Consider the following 19,364-nt stretch of genomic DNA (forward strand, 5'->3'; position numbering starts at 1 on the left):
TTACAGGTAAAGTTTTATTTATTTTAACTAGGTAGCTATTAAATAGTTATTAACTATTTAATAGCTATTGTACCTAGTTAAAATAAATACAAAGTTGCCTGTAAAATAAAAATAAACCCTAAAATAGCTACAATGTAATTATTAATTATATTGTAGCTATCTTAGGGTTTATTTTATAGGTAAGTATTTAGTTTTAAATAGGAATAATTTAGTAAATAATAGTAATATTATTTAGATTTATTTAAATAATATTTAAGTTAGGGGGGTGTTAGGGTTAGACTTAGGTTTAGGGGTTAATGCTTGAATAGGTTAATTGCGTTGTGGGCTATGGTGGTTTAGGGGTTAATAATTTAGTTATTACTTGCGGTGTGGGTTTGATGGCGGATATAGGGGTAAATAGTTTAATTAGGCATATTGCGTTGTGGGGGGTTGTCGGTCTAGGGGTTAATACATTTAATATTAGTAATGAGAGGGGGGATTGCGGATATAGGGGATTTACATGTCGGGCTTATTTTTGGGAGGCGTGTTAGACTTTTACGGGAGATTTGTTATTTTCTTTACTTTTCTTAGGCGCCATAAGTCACTAGCGACTCCAGAAATTTGTATTTACGATTATTTCTGTACATCGCTAGTTTATCCGACTTACGCAACTTAGGAAATGCCGGCACCATATATGTAATACCCCGATGTGCAAGGTGAAATTACAGGTGGCGCAGGTTTCCACGCTTGCGCCGAAACCTGCGCCGTATATTTGATCGCGCCCAATGTCTTTATTCCTTACTTGTTCCTGTGAGGAATAGGTTAAAGGAATCTGTTTATACAGTTTGAGTATTGTATAGTGATCCTTTAAAAAATCTGTATAAAGTACATAAACTCTTGGCAAATTTATGTTTTCAATGCTTAAATGAACTCCTGAACACAGATGTCCCATTTGTGTTTCATTAGTATACCATTCTCTCTGAGGCTTTAGTCCTATGCACTAAGTAATAATTACCTGGCTCACAACCATTCCCTCACCAGCTGGCCTGGGACCTTCCCAGCTTTGACCAGGTCCCTCTCGGCTGTCAGCCCTTTCCAGTCAACTGGACAGCTCAATCAGTAGGAAATAGCAAATATATTGTGGGTAGGCACTTGCACTGCAGTATTTTTGCATAGTTTAACCATGTGGTTCCAGGATGTTGACTAAAATATAAAATGTGATAATATATATAGGTTGCAAGTGAGCAGAAGAACAATTAAATATTGTAAGGTTTTACCTGCATTATTTTTAATGAACACTTTTTAGGAAATAGATTTTATGTACCTATAAGTAAATTATGCAAAAGCAAAAATAGAGCAAATGTAGGTGAAAGCATCTGCATTGATGGCTAGATTACAAGTGGCACACAAACTGTTGTGCGTGAGCGATATTGTTGTTTTTTTTGCACACAATGGAAAGAGAGCCCTCGTATTACAAGTTAAAAGTAAACGCGATCGTGAGAGCAGCCCCGTATCTTACGCTTGTCAGGTTAACATGTTAAAACAGTTTTGCACTAAATGTAACATAAATACATTGAAATTTACAGTTGAACTTATACAAAACACTATCTGATAAAAATGAGTCATGTAAATATTAAAAAAAAGTTAAACTGGTTAAAAGGTATATGGTATATGACAAAGTGTTTGACTGCAAAGGGATATATTGTATATATACATACAGTACATATTCATGTTATGAAAATACGTTTTTTGATCTATTGGAAAACGGTGTCTAATAGTCCCCATAAAGATATAGGGGCCTATTTATCAAGTGTCTGGCGGATATGATCCGCTGTAGCGATCATGTCAACAAGACATCATGTCTGCATTTATCATTGCACAAGCAGTTCTGGTGAACTGCTTGTGCAATGTCACCCCCTGCAGATTCGTGGACAACAGGGGGTGTCAATCAACCCGATTTTATTCGATCGGGAGGATTGCTGTACACCGCCTCAGAGGAGGCGTACGAGTTAAGGAGCAGCAGTCTTAAGACCGCTACTTCTTAACTCCTGTTTTCGGCTAGCCTGAAGGCTCGCATGGAAACAGGGGTATATGGCCCCATTTGGGCCGCGATAAGTCGGCCCCATTTGGGCCGCGATAAGTCGGCCCCATAGTGCTAGATTACGAGTGGAGCCCAAAATTGAGCTTATGTGAGCAGAATATTTGCGCTGCACTCAGTAATACCAGTGCACCTAAATGTGCGCTGGTATTACAAGTGCGGCACAATGCAAACGCGATGGGCTTTAATGGGAATTCTTGTTTTAAAGCCGATAGACACAACAAACTACCTAGTTCAGTGCAGTGGGCAAATTGCGCAGAAATGGGCAGCAATAAATAAATATAAATGTATATGAATATATACATATACAGTATCTCACAAAAGTGAGTACACCCCTCACATTTATGTAAATATTTTATTATATCTTTTCATGTGACAATACTGAAGAAATTACACTTGCTACAATGTAAAGTAGTGAGTGTACAGCCTGTATAACAGTGTAAATCTGCTGTCCCCTCAAAATAACTCAACACACAGCCATTAATGTCTAAACCGTTGGCAACAAAAGTGAGTACACCCCTAAGTGGAAATGTCCAAATTGGGCCCAAAGTGTTAATATTTTGTGTGGCCACCATTATTTTCCAGCAATGCCTTAACCCTCTCGGGCATAGACTTTCACCAGAGCTTCACAGGTTGCCACTGGAGTCCTCTTCCACTCCTCCATGACTACATCACAGAGCTGGTGGATGTTAGAGACCTTGCACTCCCCCACCTTCCATTTGAGGATGCCCCACAGTTGCTCAATAGGGTTTAGGTCTGGAGACATGCTTGGCCAGTCCATCACCTTTACCCTCAGTTTCTTTAGCAAGGCAGTGGTCATCTTGGAGCAGTGTTTGGAGTCATTATCATGTTGGAATACTGCCCTGCGGCCCAGTCTCCGAAGGGAGGAGATCATGCTCTGCTTCAGTATGTCACAGTACATGTTGGCATTCATGGTTCCCTCAATGAACTGTAGCTCCCCTGTGCCAGCAGCACTCATGCAGGCCCAGACCATGACACTTCCACCACCATGCTTGACTGTAGGCAAGACACACTTGTCTTTGTACTCCTCACATGGTTGCCGCCACACACGCTTGAAACCATCTGAACCAAATAATTTTATCTTGGTCTAATCGGACCACAGGACATGGTTCTAGTAATCCATGTCCTTAGTCTGCTTGTCTTCAGCAAACTGTTTGCAGCTTTCTTGTGCATCATGTTTAGAAGAGGCTTCCTTCTGGGACGACAGCTATGCAGACCAATTTGATACAGTGTGCGGCATATGGTCTGAGCACTTACAGGCTGACCCCCCACCCCTTCAACCTCTGCAGCAATGCTGGCAGCACTCATACGTTTATTTCCCAAAGACAACCTCTGGATATGACGCTGAGCATGTGTACTCAACTTCTTTGGTCGACCATGGCAAGGCCTGTTCTGAGTGGAACCTGTCCTGTGAAACCACTGTATGGTCTTGCCCACTGTGCTGCAGCTCAGTTTCAGGGTCTTGGCAATCTTCTTATAGCCTAGGCCATAGGCTTTATGTAGAGCAACAATTCTTTTTTTTAGATCCTCAGAGAGTTCTTTGCCATGAGGTGCCATCTTGAACTTCCAATGGCCAGTATGAGAGAGTGTGAGAGCGATAACACCACATTTAACACCCCTGCTCCCCATTCACACCTGAGACCTTGTAACACTAACGAGTCACATGACACCGGGGATGGAAAATGGCTAATTGGGCCCGATTTGGACATTTCCACTTAGAGGTGTACTCACTTTTGTTGCCAATGGTTTAGACATTAATGGCTGTGTGTTGAGTTATTTTGAGGGGACAGCAAATTTACACTGTTATACAGGCTGTACACTCACTACTTTACATTGTAGTAAAGTGTAATTTCTTCAGTGTTGCCACATGAAAATATATAATAAAATATTTACAAAAATGTGAGGGGTGTACTCACTTTTGTGAGATATTGTATATTTATGGGTTAATATACATATATTAACACATAAATATATATGTATATAAGCATATACATATATATTTATAGAGAAAACACAGTCCCCCATTGGCCTCAATGTAAAGGCACTTTAGGTGCTGTTTTTTTTTTAAAAAAAACACCCTACAACCCCTCACTTTAACCCTTATAGCTGCTTCATGCAGTTGTTTTTACAAAAATAAAAATGCTCATTTATTTTTCATTGTTAAAGGGACATTAAACCCAAAAGTTTTCTTTCATAATTCAGACAGATAATACAATTTTAAACAACATTCCAATTTACTTCTATTATCTAATTTGCTTCATTCTTTAGATATCTTTTGTTAAAGAAATAGCAATGCACACGAACGAGCCAATCACAGGAGGCATCTATGTGCAGCCACCAATCAGAAGCTACTGAGCCTATCTAGATATGCTTTTCAGGAAAGAATATCAAGAGAATGAAGCAAATTAAATAATAGAAGTAAATTAGAAAGTTGTTTAAAATTGTATTCTCTATCTGAATCATCAAAGAAAAAAAAATGGGTTTAATGTCCCTTTAAGCACTGTAATCTTTATTTTGGGGGCAATTTAAGCATTATGATCTTTTTAAGCAGACGTCTGATATCTGGTTAATTGTGCTAAGCGCAAAGTGAAACCACAAGCTCACAAGAGCATTAACCAGCCACTTGTAATGGCTGGTTATTTTTATTTTAATAATTTTTATTGAGGTTCACCAAGCAGTACAGAAAAAAAAAGAAACGTCTTACAATGTGAGACACTGGTACATAAATTCACAAATGCATACAATGAGAGCCGCTGGGCACCCCTACTGCTGCAAACAACAATAATAATCACATTGAATGGTATTCACATCATACAGTACAACATAACACGCCTTCTGGCTGAGAATGAGGGCCACTTTTGGACCTGTCACGCTCCTAAAACTTATGGAAGGCCAATGATAAATAGGGGACCGCTTTTGGATCCCATCTAAAAAGGTAGAACCTAATTTTATTTTTTATATAGTAGGAAGACCTGATAGGCCACTCATAGGCCATATACTTAACACAATAATAACAGCTATAACTAACGAACCGACTTATAGGTGCCAGAAAATGGCTGATATAAACTTATAAAGTAGTCGCTGAGTATAAATTTGTATTTTGTACTATGAAAATACAAAAGATTCTGGGTAGTGATCTTAGTTAAGGAGAGACTTAAAGTATATACGGCTAGATTTAGAGTTTTGTCGGTAAAGACCCGCGTATCTAACGCTGCTTTTTTTCCCAACGCACCTTTCCAACAACGCTGGTATTTAGAGTTGTCGGAGGAGCTGCGTTAGGCTCAAAAAAGGGTGCGTTGAGCCTAACTTAGCTCCACTTCAACTCTCAATACCAGCGTTGCTTACGGTAGCGGTAAGCTGGGTAAGATAGAAGATGCCGCTTGGATGAAGATGTCTGCCGGTCCGTATGTCCTCTTCTGCCGGATAGGATGAAGACTTCTGCCAGTCTGGATGTCCTCTTCTGCCTCATCGGATGAAGACTTCGGCCCGGCTGGGTGAAGACGACTCAAGGTAGGGAGATCTTCAGGGGGGTAGTGTTAGGTTTATTTAAGGGGGGTTTGGGTTAGAGTAGAGGTATGTGGGTGGTGGGTTTTAATTTTGGGGGGGTTGTATTTTTTTTTACAGGCAAAAGAGCTGATTACTTTGGGGCATGCCCCGCAAAAAGCCCTTTTAAGGGCTGGTAAAAGAGCTGATTACTTTTGTATTTTAGAATAGGGTAGGGAATTTTTTATTTTGGGGGGCTTTTTTATTTTATTAGGGGGCTTAGATTAGGTGTAATTAGTTTAAACTGCTTGTAATTCTTTTTTATTTTTTGTAATTTAGTGGGGGGGGGGTTGTATTATAGAATAGTTTATTTAATTGTATTTAATTGTAGGTAATTTATTTAATTAATGTAATGATAGTGTAGTGTTAGGTTTAGTTGTAACTTAGGTTAGGATTTATTTTACAGGTAATTTTGTATTTATTTTAACTTGGTAGCTATTAAATAGATATTAACTATTTAATTAAATAAAAAGAGAGAAGCGCTCAATCTGGAAACGAACAATAGCATAATAGCTTGTTCTATGGCTAGTTACCACCCAAGAAGCAGCCTCTTTTTGCCCAACATGTGCCTTTCACAGAGAAAAACTTTCCTGAAGCATATCAGTCTGATCCTGACTTCACAGTACAGTCCAGCCCCGAAATACCAGGCAATCCTTCTCTGAACAAGAGAAACAGCAAAACCCCAGACGTACGTTTCGGCCTATTGTGGGCCTCGTCAGTGAGGTGCAGCCATATCCCTCTAGGCACACTGAGCAACGGGTCCACATCTGGATTCCCGCATCACACTTAGGGAGACTTCCCAAAATGTCATAATTTGCATAAATAAAAAGAGAGAAGCGCTCAACCTGGAAACGAACAATAGCATAATAGCTTGTTCTATGGCTAGTTACCACCCAAGAAGCAGCCTCTTTTTGCCCACCATGTGCCTTTCACAGAGAAAAACTTTCCTGAAGCATATCAGTCTGATCCTGACTTCACAGTACAGTCCAGCCCCGAAATACCAGGCAATCCTTCTCTGAACAAGAGAAACAGCAAAACCCCAGACGTACGTTTCGGCCTATTGTGGGCCTCGTCAGTGAGGTGCAGCCATATCCCTCTAGGCACACTGAGCAACGGGTCCACGTCTGGATTCCCGCATCACACTTAGGGAGACTTCCCAAAATGTCATAATTTGCATAAATAAAAAGAGAGAAGCGCTCAACCTGGAAACGAACAATAGCATAATAGCTTGTTCTATGGCTAGTTACCACCCAAGAAGCAGCCTCTTTTTGCCCAACATGTGCCTTTCACAGAGAAAAACTTTCCTGAAGCATATCAGTCTGATCCTGACTTCACAGTACAGTCCAGCCCCGAAATACCAGGCAATCCTTCTCTGAACAAGAGAAACAGCAAAACCCCAGACGTACGTTTCGGCCTATTGTGGGCCTCGTCAGTGAGGTGCAGCCATATCCCTCTAGGCACACTGAGCGACGGGTCCACGTCTGGATTCCCGCATCACACTTAGGGAGACTTCCCAAAATGTCATAATTTGCATAAATAAAAAGAGAGAAGCGCTCAACCTGGAAACGAACAATAGCATAATAGCTTGTTCTATGGCTAGTTACCACCCAAGAAGCAGCCTCTTTTTGCCCAACATGTGCCTTTCACAGAGAAAAACTTTCCTGAAGCATATCAGTCTGATCCTGACTTCACAGTACAGTCCAGCCCCGAAATACCAGGCAATCCTTCTCTGAACAAGAGAAACAGCAAAACCCCAGACGTACGTTTCGGCCTATTGTGGGCCTCGTCAGTGAGGTGCAGCCATATCCCTCTAGGCACACTGAGCAACGGGTCCACGTCTGGATTCCCACATCACACTTAGGGAGACTTCCCAAAATGTCATAATTTGCATAAATAAAAAGAGAGAAGCGCTCAACCTGGAAACGAACAATAGCATAATAGCTTGTTCTATGGCTAGTTACCACCCAAGAAGCAGCCTCTTTTTGCCCAACATGTGCCTTTCACAGAGAAAAAATTTCCTGAAGCATATCAGTCTGATCCTGACTTCACAGTACAGTCCAGCCCCGAAATACCAGGCAATCCTTCTCTGAACAAGAGAAACAGCAAAACCCCAGACGTACGTTTCGGCCTATTGTGGGCCTCGTCAGTGAGGTGCAGCCATATCCCTCTAGGCACACTGAGCAACGGGTCGAGCGCTTCTCTCTTTTTATTTATGCAAATTATGACACTTAGGGAAGTCTCCCTAAGTGTGATGCGGGAATCCAGACGTGGACCCGTTGCTCAGTGTGCCTAGAGGGATATGGCTGCACCTCACTGACGAGGCCCACAATAGGCCGAAACGTACGTCTGGGGTTTTGCTGTTTCTCTTGTTCAGAGAGGGATTGCCTGGTATTTCGGGGCTGGACTGTACTGTGAAGTCAGGATCAGACTGATATGCTACAGGAAAGTTCTTCTCTGTGTAAGGCACATATTGAGCAAAAAGAGGCTGCTTCTAGGGTGGTAACTAGCCATAGAACAAGCTATTATGCTATTGTTCGTTCCCAGGTTGAGCGCTTCTCTCTTTTTATTTATGCAAATTATCACACTTAGGGAAGTCTCCCTAAGTGTGATGCGGGAATCCAGACGTGGACCCGTTGCTCAGTGTGCCTAGAGGGATATGGCTGCACCTCACTGACGAGGCCCACAATAGGCCGAAACGTACGTCTGGGGTTTTGCTGTTTTTCTTGTTCAGAGAGGGATTGCCTGGTATTTCGGGGCTGGACTGTACTGTGAAGTCAGGATCAGACTGATATGCTACAGGAAAGTTCTTCTCTGTGTAAGGCACATATTGAGCAAAAAGAGGCTGCTTCTAGGGTGGTAACTAGCCATAGAACAAGCTATTATGCTATTGTTCGTTCCCAGGTTGAGCGCTTCTCTCTTTTTATTTATGCAAATTATGACACTTAGGGAAGTCTCCCTAAGTGTGATGCGGGAATCCAGACGTGGACCCGTTGCTCAGTGTGCCTAGAGGGATATGGCTGCACCTCACTGACGAGGCCCACAATAGGCCGAAACGTACGTCTGGGGTTTTGCTGTTTCTCTTGTTCAGAGAGGGATTGCCTGGTATTTCGGGGCTGGACTGTACTGTGAAGTCAGGATCAGACTGATATGCTACAGGAAAGTTCTTCTCTGTGTAAGGCACATATTGAGCAAAAAGAGGCTGCTTCTAGGGTGGTAACTAGCCATAGAACAAGCTATTATGCTATTGTTCGTTCCCAGGTTGAGCGCTTCTCTCTTTTTATTTATGCAAATTATGACACTTAGGGAAGTCTCCCTAAGTGTGATGCGGGAATCCAGACGTGGACCCGTTGCTCAGTGTGCCTAGAGGGATATGGCTGCACCTCACTGACGAGGCCCACAATAGGCCGAAACATACGTCTGGGGTTTTGCTGTTTCTCTTGTTCAGAGAGGGATTGCCTGGTATTTCGGGGCTGGACTGTACTGTGAAGTCAGGATCAGACTGATATGCTACAGGAAAGTTCTTCTCTGTGTAAGGCACATATTGAGCAAAAAGAGGCTGCTTCTAGGGTGGTAACTAGCCATAGAACAAGCTATTATGCTATTGTTCGTTCCCAGGTTGAGCGCTTCTCTCTTTTTATTTATGCAAATTATGACACTTAGGGAAGTCTCCCTAAGTGTGATGCGGGAATCCAGACGTGGACCCGTTGCTCAGTGTGCCTAGAGGGATATGGCTGCACCTCACTGACGAGGCCCACAATAGGCCGAAACGTACGTCTGGGGTTTTGCTGTTTCTCTTGTTCAGAGAGGGATTGCCTGGTATTTCGGGGCTGGACTGTACTGTGAAGTCAGGATCAGACTGATATGCTACAGGAAAGTTCTTCTCTGTGAAAGGCACATATTGAGCAAAAAGAGGCTGCTTCTAGGGTGGTAACTAGCCATAGAACAAGCTATTATGCTATTGTTCGTTCCCAGGTTGAGCGCTTCTCTCTTTTTATTTATGCAAATTATGACACTTAGGGAAGTCTCCCTAAGTGTGATGCGGGAATCCAGACGTGGACCCGTTGCTCAGTGTGCCTAGAGGGATATGGCTGCACCTCACTGACGAGGCCCACAATAGGCCGAAACGTACGTCTGGGGTTTTGCTGTTTCTCTTGTTCAGAGAGGGATTGCCTGGTATTTCGGGGCTGGACTGTACTGTGAAGTCAGGATCAGACTGATATGCTACAGGAAAGTTCTTCTCTGTGTAAGGCACATATTGAGCAAAAAGAGGCTGCTTCTAGGGTGGTAACTAGCCATAGAACAAGCTATTATGCTATTGTTCGTTCCCAGGTTGAGCGCTTCTCTCTTTTTATTTATGCAAATTATGACACTTAGGGAAGTCTCCCTAAGTGTGATGCGGGAATCCAGACGTGGACCCGTTGCTCAGTGTGCCTAGAGGGATATGGCTGCACCTCACTGACGAGGCCCACAATAGGCCGAAACGTACGTCTGGGGTTTTGCTGTTTCTCTTGTTCAGAGAGGGATTGCCTGGTATTTCGGGGCTGGACTGTACTGTGAAGTCAGGATCAGACTGATATGCTACAGGAAAGTTCTTCTCTGTGTAAGGCACATATTGAGCAAAAAGAGGCTGCTTCTAGGGTGGTAACTAGCCATAGAACAAGCTATTATGCTATTGTTCGTTCCCAGGTTGAGCGCTTCTCTCTTTTTATTTATGCAAATTATGACACTTAGGGAAGTCTCCCTAAGTGTGATGCGGGAATCCAGACGTGGACCCGTTGCTCAGTGTGCCTAGAGGGATATGGCTGCACCTCACTGACGAGGCCCACAATAGGCCGAAACGTACGTCTGGGGTTTTGCTGTTTCTCTTGTTCAGAGAGGGATTGCCTGGTATTTCGGGGCTGGACTGTACTGTGAAGTCAGGATCAGACTGATATGCTACAGGAAAGTTCTTCTATGTGTAAGGCACATATTGAGCAAAAAGATGCTGCTTCTAGGGTGGTAACTAGCCATAGAACAAGCTATTATGCTATTGTTCGTTCCCAGGTTGAGCGCTTCTCTCTTTTTATTTATGCAAATTATGACACTTAGGGAAGTCTCCCTAAGTGTGATGCGGGAATCCAGACGTGGACCCGTTGCTCAGTGTGCCTAGAGGGATATGGCTGCACCTCACTGACGAGGCCCACAATAGGCCGAAACGTATGTCTGGGGTTTTGCTGTTTCTCTTGTTCAGAGAGGGATTGCCTGGTATTTCGGGGCTGGACTGTACTGTGAAGTCAGGATCAGACTGATATGCTACAGGAAAGTTCTTCTCTGTGTAAGGCACATATTGAGCAAAAAGAGGCTGCTTCTAGGGTGGTAACTAGCCATAGAACAAGCTATTATGCTATTGTTCGTTCCCAGGTTGAGCGCTTCTCTCTTTTTATTTATGCAAATTATGACACTTAGGGAAGTCTCCCTAAGTGTGATGCGGGAATCCAGACGTGGACCCGTTGCTCAGTGTGCCTAGAGGGATATGGCTGCACCTCACTGACGAGGCCCACAATAGGCCGAAACGTACGTCTGGGGTTTTGCTGTTTCTCTTGTTCAGAGAGGGATTGCCTGGTATTTCGGGGCTGGACTGTACTGTGAAGTCAGGATCAGACTGATATGCTACAGGAAAGTTCTTCTCTGTGTAAGGCACATATTGAGCAAAAAGAGGCTGCTTCTAGGGTGGTAACTAGCCATAGAACAAGCTATTATGCTATTGTTCGTTCCCAGGTTGAGCGCTTCTCTCTTTTTATTTATGCAAATTATGACACTTAGGGAAGTCTCCCTAAGTGTGATGCGGGAATCCAGACGTGGACCCGTTGCTCAGTGTGCCTAGAGGGATATGGCTGCACCTCACTGACGAGGCCCACAATAGGCCGAAACGTACGTCTGGGGTTTTGCTGTTTCTCTTGTTCAGAGAGGGATTGCCTGGTATTTCGGGGCTGGACTGTACTGTGAAGTCAGGATCAGACTGATATGCTACAGGAAAGTTCTTCTCTGTGAAAGGCACATATTGAGCAAAAAGAGGCTGCTTCTAGGGTGGTAACTAGCCATAGAACAAGCTATTATGCTATTGTTCGTTCCCAGGTTGAGCGCTTCTCTCTTTTTATTTATGCAAATTATGACACTTAGGGAAGTCTCCCTAAGTGTGATGCGGGAATCCAGACGTGGACCCGTTGCTCAGTGTGCCTAGAGGGATATGGCTGCACCTCACTGACGAGGCCCACAATAGGCCGAAACGTACGTCTGGGGTTTTGCTGTTTCTCTTGTTCAGAGAGGGATTGCCTGGTATTTCGGGGCTGGACTGTACTGTGAAGTCAGGATCAGACTGATATGCTACTGGAAAGTTCTTCTCTGTGTAAGGCACATATTGAGCAAAAAGAGGCTGCTTCTTGGGTGGTAACTAGCCATAGAACAAGCTATTATGCTATTGTTCGTTCCCAGGTTGTGCGCTTCTCTCTTTTTATTAACTATTTAATAGCTATTGTACCTAGTTAAAATAAATACAAAGTTGCCTGTAAAATAAATATAAATCCTAAAATAGCTACAATGTAATTATTAATTATATTGTAGCTATATTAGGGTTTATTTTATAGGTAAGTATTTATTTTTAAATAGGAATAATTTAGTTAATTTTAGGAATATTATTTCGTTTTATATAAATTATATTTATGTTAGAGGGGTGTTAGGGTTAGGGTTAGAGTTATGTTTAGGGGTTAATAACTTTATTATAGTAGTGGCTATGGTGCGGGCGGGAGATTAGGGGTTAATAATTGTAGGTACGTGGCAGCGAAGTTAGGGAGGGCAGATTAGGGGTTAATACTATTTATTCTAGTGTTTGCGAGGCAGGAGTGCGGCGGTTTAGCGGTTAATACATTTATTATAGTGGCGGTGAGGTCCGGTCGGCAAATTAGGGGTTAATAAGTGTAGTTAGGTAGCGGCGACGTTGGGGGGGGCAGATTAGGGGTTAATAAATATAATATAGGGGTCGGCGATGTTAGGGGCAGCAGATTAGGGGTTCATAAGTATAACGTAGGTGGCGGCGATGTCCGGTCGGCAGATTAGGGGTTAAAAAAATTATTAGAGTGGCGGCGATGTGGGGGGGCCTCGGTTTAGGGGTACATAGGTAGTTTATGGGTGTTAGTGTACTTTAGAGCACAGTAGTTAGGAGCTTTATATTCCGGCGTTAGCCCATAAAGCTCTTAACTACTGACTTTTTTCTGCGGCTGGAGTCTTGTCAGTAGAGGGTCTACCGCTCACTTCTCCCAAGACTCCAAATACCAGCGTTAGGCAGATCCCATTGAAAAGATAGGATACGCAATTGGCGTAAGGGGATCTGCGGTAGCCTGGAATCACGGTAGGGAAGTGAGCGTTAGACCCTTTCCTGCCTGACTCTAAATACCAGCGGGCGGCCAAAACCAGCGTTAGGACCCCTTAACGCTGCTTTTGACGGCTAACGCAATACATTTATGTCAAAGTGCAGCTTTAATGTATAAATAGGCTAAGAACACCTGCCTTAGGTTTGCAGAGAAAAAAGGTTAATGAACAGCAAGGTCCATTAGCTACGAGGTAAAGAATATTTAACGCTTAGGATAGGGCAGAGACTAACTCTGCCTAGAATTGCGGAGGATTGTAGTTACCCCTATCCGCAATATTTCTAGGTATGGGGGGTATTAAACAGGGTAATAGCTAATTTCTGCCGTAGATGCCATACTCTCTGAAAACACTTTTAAACTAAAACAGCTAAATAACAATATAAATCGCCGGATTACACCAAATGGATATATATGACTGTGTGTAACCAGTAGGGTTCTAAAATAAAAATCATGTGCCCTGCTACAAGTCTACTACATAACTTGGCAATTTCACCCTATTTCACTACTTTCCTTAGCATATATATGTGGATGCAGCCAGGGCCGGACTGGGAAATCAGACCAGCCCTGGAAATTTGTATAGACCGGCCCAGCCCCGCCCCCTCTATTCTAGCCACACCCCGTCCAGCCCAGCCACGCCCTGGTTTTCCCTTCAACACACACACACACATATATATATATAAATTTATATATATATATACACACACACACATATATATATATATATATATATATATACACACATATATATATATATATGTATATATATATATATATATATACACATACACATATATATATATATATATATATATATATACACATATATATATATATATATATATATACACACACATATATATATATATATATATATATATACACACACACACACATATATATATATATATATATATATATACACACACACATATATATATATATATATATATATATATACATGCATATGCATATATATATACACACACACATATATATATATATATATATATATACATATATTTATATATATATATATATATATAGACACATTAGACAGTAAAGATTCCACTACAGCACTAGCTTAGGCATAAAGTTGGTAAATACTGTCATTTTTTTACCTTGCTTTGAGGAGCAGTGAGCACTTTCACAAACTGTCAGATCGATCATTGGTGACAGGGAATTCTACTGCCTGGGCTGGCCTGCTGCTAGTAAGTTTATTCCTCAAGTCTGCTGACGCAGGCGCTCCCGGACCCAGGGCACGTGTGAGAAGGAACTTAGAAGACACACTCTACTCATTCAGTGTCAACAGTGACGTCACTCACGCCGCCAGCCCGCCCCCCACCTGACCTGACCCGGCCCGCCGCTGCCCTGCGCCGCATCACATAACACTAAGATCTGACTGTGATCCGATCCTGATTCAGACTGGAGACTGAGTGAGTGAATCACTGACCTGCTGTCTGCTGACTTCCTTCCCTGGCCCAGCGGCCAGCCCAGTGGTGGCCCGTCCAACTCCGGCCGCCCCCCCCCCCCGGCCCCGCCGCCTCATTGAGAGATGAGAGTGACAGACTGAGCCTGTGACTGTGAGTGACAATTTAACAGTTACAGACACAGACTCAGTCAGTCACTGTCTCTGAGTCACTCTGAGCTCCCTCAATATATTTGCCAATCTCAGCCTGGAGACTGTGTGTGTACTTGCGTTGTGGACGGTAAAGTTAAGTTAGGCGCGGTAGCCTAGGTAACCTAACGGTTGGGGGTGATGTCAGACAGTGAGACTGTGTAACAGGGAGGGAGTGCTGGAGTCACTGGACTGGAGTGTGTGGGAATAATATTCCGCAACCGCAACGCAACGCAAGCAAAAATTAGCAGCTGCACTGCAGCAGCCAGCCAACAGCTGACTCTGAGCCCAGGCAGCCCAGCTGAGCTGCAGGCAGGCGGCCCACCGGGATTTTTACTGGTATCCCGGCTGCCCAATCCGGCCCTGGATGCAGCAGGTTACTATCGCCATATAGTAAGTAAGCAAACCTAGTGTTTATTTAATACTGCTTTTACAAATCTCACTACCTAGGCGCAGGCCTACCCGATCCAACCTGGCAAGGATAAAAACTAGTCTCGAGAGTATTAACTATATTAAGCTAACTAAACCATGCATAGTGGGTCATAGCTCAGGTAGACACATCATATATATGAGCACTTACTGCTGCTATATGTGTATGTATCGCTAAAACTTTTGGACCCCCGTAGGTATTATGAACCCTATGTATTTTAGGCAGGGTAACAAAAGATTTCTATTTAACTTGCACAGGCCACTTTTGGACTTCTTTAAATTTCACAAAACAATAAGGAGTTATCTATTTGACTCGCACAGGCCACATTTAGGCCTCTGTAAATATTATAAACACGATGCATTGTGTGCGGGTCAACAAGAGGTATCCAGCCACCCTGCACAGGCCACTTTTAGATCTCTATAAATATTATAAAACAATATGCATATTGAGCAAAATAATAAACTCTAGGGCCACTTTTGTACCCTTAGAACATGGCATCAAACTGAAGGAAAAGACTCTGTAGAGGATATTTCATCCAACAGCTAAAAAGAATGAGTATAAGGGGTCTATTTATGAAGCAGCAGATGCTGCTTTCGACCCACTCCGCTTCAGTTCCGCCTGAAGCGGAAGTTAAGAAGCAGCGGCTCCTTAACTCGTCCGCCACCTCTGAGGTGGCAGACAGCAATCAGCCCGATCGAATATGATCGGGTTGATTGACACCCCCTGCTAGCGGACAATTGGCCGTGAATCTGCAGGAGGCGGTATTGCACAAGCAGCTCACCAGAACTTCTGGTGCAATGATAAATGCCAACAGCGTATACTGTCGGCATTTATCGATGTGCGGCGGACATGGTTCACTATAGCAGATCATGTCTGTCCGCACCTACATAAATAGACCCCTAAGTCTATAATAATAGGTTATTTTTTGAACTTTTAGTTTATTATGCCAAACTAGCAGATATAACTCTTTAAAAGCTATAGTGTCTAACACCAATGTAATAACAGGGTTGCTGTGATATTAGATTGAAGATTAGGGCCACTTTTAGATTCTTGGTATAGTGTGCCAGGCTTATACAAAGGCTATTTTACATATTTCTGTAAAATAATATCACTTGCGATAAAGGCTAGCTGCCAGGGCTTACTACACATATACATCAGAACATATAAAGCAAACCACTCTAGAAAGGTATACAACATCAAACAACATTATATTTTCTAAGCTATGAGATTCAGCATCAGACTAATAGCTCATTGTTAGTAGGCATATGAATATCTATACATGGAGGTAAATAGAAAGCAGCGTCTCTGCCATATTGAAGCATTAGCTCACAAGATTAAGTGCTTTGAGTATAGTTATCATTCAGATATTGTCCAGCTGCAAGTTCAAAAAAATAAAAAACAATTGCCAGTCAGCATCATCATTACTGAGGTCATACATTGCTTTACTATGATCTCATGAGATTTCACTGAAATCTCGTGAGGTTTCATAGTAAACTTCCTTAAACTGAATAGGGAAATAACATGACTGTGTCTGGACATGCCAGATGCATTCTTTCTTGCAAGTCCTGGGACTAGTATCCTATTTGGCTGCTTTACAATGGGATGTGGCTACTGAGGACATTTATCCTCTTCCTTTTTTACATATAGACGTGCAGATGATATTTTCCTAAAATCTGCAACCAATAAAATTGAAGCTCTCAGGAAGAATAGGGAGAAGGCAAATTCAGACTCTATGTCTACCTTCATTATTACAACCCTTGGGCCTAGACTTTGAACCAAAGCTAAAGTAGACTCAAATGACTGATATACCACTGATGTATAATAAGTGTTGTATCAGCCAAAACTTACCATGTTCCTTTTTAGGCACTACTGGGGAAGATACCACCAGGTTTTGCAATGGAGGGGAAGAGAAGGGACCTGCCTAGGGCCACCATCAAGTGGTGACAGGGGTGACTCATGTCAGGGGCCCAATGGGCCAGGGGGGCCCCGTGGAGGCAAGAACAACTAAATATATATATATATTTTTAATTTTGACAGCCACCAGAGTGCTAATTGAGCATGGGAAATGTTATTACAAGGAGTAACGTATTAGCATTTGAGAGGATTTCTGAGTGTGCACTAAACCACTATGCACAGTGACAGACTTGACACTTTGTACAGTGTTTGCCTGAGTCAGACAGCATTGCAGAGGAGGTAGGACTTACTTAGTAAATGTTTTTTTATTTCTTTGTGAAATTTCGGATTGTAACTTCAGTGTGGTAGTAGTTGTATGGTGGGGCCAGAGGTCCATAAAAACACATTTTTTTAACAGCAGTGTATTTATGATTATTTGACAATGCTGTAGAAATTCTATATTTGCAGAAATGTTTCCTCCTCAATACACAAATGGTAGGTGCCCTTTTGGCAAATATGCGTTGTTTTTTTTATTAATATATATATTAATTAAATTCCAGTTTACTGCCCCTTTATGCAAGGACTTTCCAGATGCAAGGAGGCATTTTATCTATAAGATATAAAATAAGATTTTTACATCTGCATAAAATGTTATACTCTCAGACTAAGATTGTTCAGTGTTTGAAATGAGACAGGTTAACTTAAAACTGTTCAGTTTACACTACAGCTGACTTAATTTTGAAATACATACAAACAAGCCTAAATCCTGCATTTAACCAGATCTAATGGTATGAGTACCACAGCTTATGGTTCCACCAAGACCATATAGGGTACAGCATTTTCAAAATCCATAAGTACAGCTGACAGATGGGAACATTTGTACACTATATTTGAAGTGGTGCTCTTGGTTGGGGAAAATGGGGGGAAAAAAAACATATGTCTTACCTTTTAAAAGTACTTTTCTTCATCTAGCCATCTACACAGATCATTAATGTACAATTTTGAATTCACAGAATTATTTTTGTTTGCACATTTAAAAATATGATTCTTTAAAAAGTAATCTCTTAATTTCTGCAATTTTTTTTATCATGCATTTCACACACTATTGATTTAGGGGATGCAATGGGCAGAAATATTACTTCCTGTGAGTGTTTCTGTGGGTGTCTGTGTTTATGTCTTTGTACTTTTGCTTGTGTCTCTATGAGTGTGTATGTATTTTTTTTTCTGTGGGTCTCTCTGTGAGGGTGGGTGTGTATGTCTTTGTGCATTTTCTGTGGATTTCTGTGAGGGTGTGTGCGTATGTCTTTGTGCTTTTTCAAAGGGTGTCTCTTTGAGGGTGTGTGTATGTATGTCTGTGTATTTTCTCTGGATGCCTCTGTGAGGGTGGGTGGGTGTGTGTCTCTGTGTTTTCTGTGGATGTCTCTGTGAGGGTGGGTGTGTGTATGCATGTTTGTCTGTGTTTTCTGTGGATGTCTCTCTGAGGGTGTGTGTTGTCTGTGGGTGTCTCTGTGAGGGTGTGTGTATGTCTGTGCATTTTCTGCGAGTGTCTCTGTGAGAGTGTGTGTATGTCTTTGTGCGTTTTCTGTGGATGTCTCAGTGAGGGTGTGTATGTATGTCTTTCTGTGTTTAATGTGGTTGTCTCTCTGTGTGTGTATGTTTTTGTGTGTTTTCTGTGTGTGTGTGTGTGTGTGTGTGTGTGTGTGTGTGTATATGTCTTTGTGTGTTTTCTGAGGCTGTCTCTGTTGGTGTTTCCTTGGGTGTATGTGCAAGTTTGTGTTTGAGTGTGTGTGTGTGTGTCCATTGTCTTTTCCTTTTAAGGACATTTTGACCTTACTACTGATTATTCACATCTTTCTACAGACTTTGAGACTAATGAGATCTTTCTGGAAGTCACCAATCCAACATTTAACCTTTAAATTATTGTTTAGGCAGTTCAGGGCCCTTACTTTCAGCCACTGTATGCATTTGTCATCATTTAGTTGGCATCTTCCTTGACAAAAAGATAATCAGAACTCCATATTTTGTTTTGTAAATCTCCTTTTTTGACAAAACTGTAGTCTACCTCATTACTTGTCAGGTCAATGTAAACAAGTGCTGAGTGTCTGTATATGAGTGTTTGTGTGTTTATTTGTGTGTCTGCTAGAGTGTCTATATGTGAATCCTTATGTGTGAGTGTGTGTTTCAGTGTATGAGTGTGTCTGTGTGTTTCTGTGTTTGTGTGTTACTACCTACGTTACAACATTTACAAGTTTGACTACACTTAAGAATAAAGTGCATATATGTTTTAGTCACTTGGTCAAACTTTTCCTCAACTGGCCTAAGATGCTCATATGATGACTTTAGATTATGCAATGTGAGAGCAAGGAGAACATGACACCTAAT

General features: G+C 42.1%; 1 protein-coding gene across 2 annotated transcripts in view; it reads left to right on the plus strand.

Moving 5' to 3' along the window:
* The window catches only part of LOC128644865 (uncharacterized), a 504,552-nt gene that overhangs the window by 455,853 nt on the left and 29,335 nt on the right, over positions 1-19,364 (plus strand). The window contains exon 1 of one of the 2 annotated variants that reach the window (XM_053697491.1): positions 14,942-15,052. The exons of the other annotated variant lie outside the window; for it this stretch is intronic. The gene's annotated coding sequence lies outside the window, so the exon portion shown is untranslated. Of the gene's footprint in view, positions 1-14,941; positions 15,053-19,364 lie in introns of those variants that run through there. 2 annotated transcript variants of the gene reach the window in all.

The sequence above is a fragment of the Bombina bombina genome, chromosome 1 (genome assembly GCF_027579735.1).
Source record: "Bombina bombina isolate aBomBom1 chromosome 1, aBomBom1.pri, whole genome shotgun sequence".
NCBI classification, from domain to species: Eukaryota; Metazoa; Chordata; class Amphibia; order Anura; family Bombinatoridae; genus Bombina; species Bombina bombina.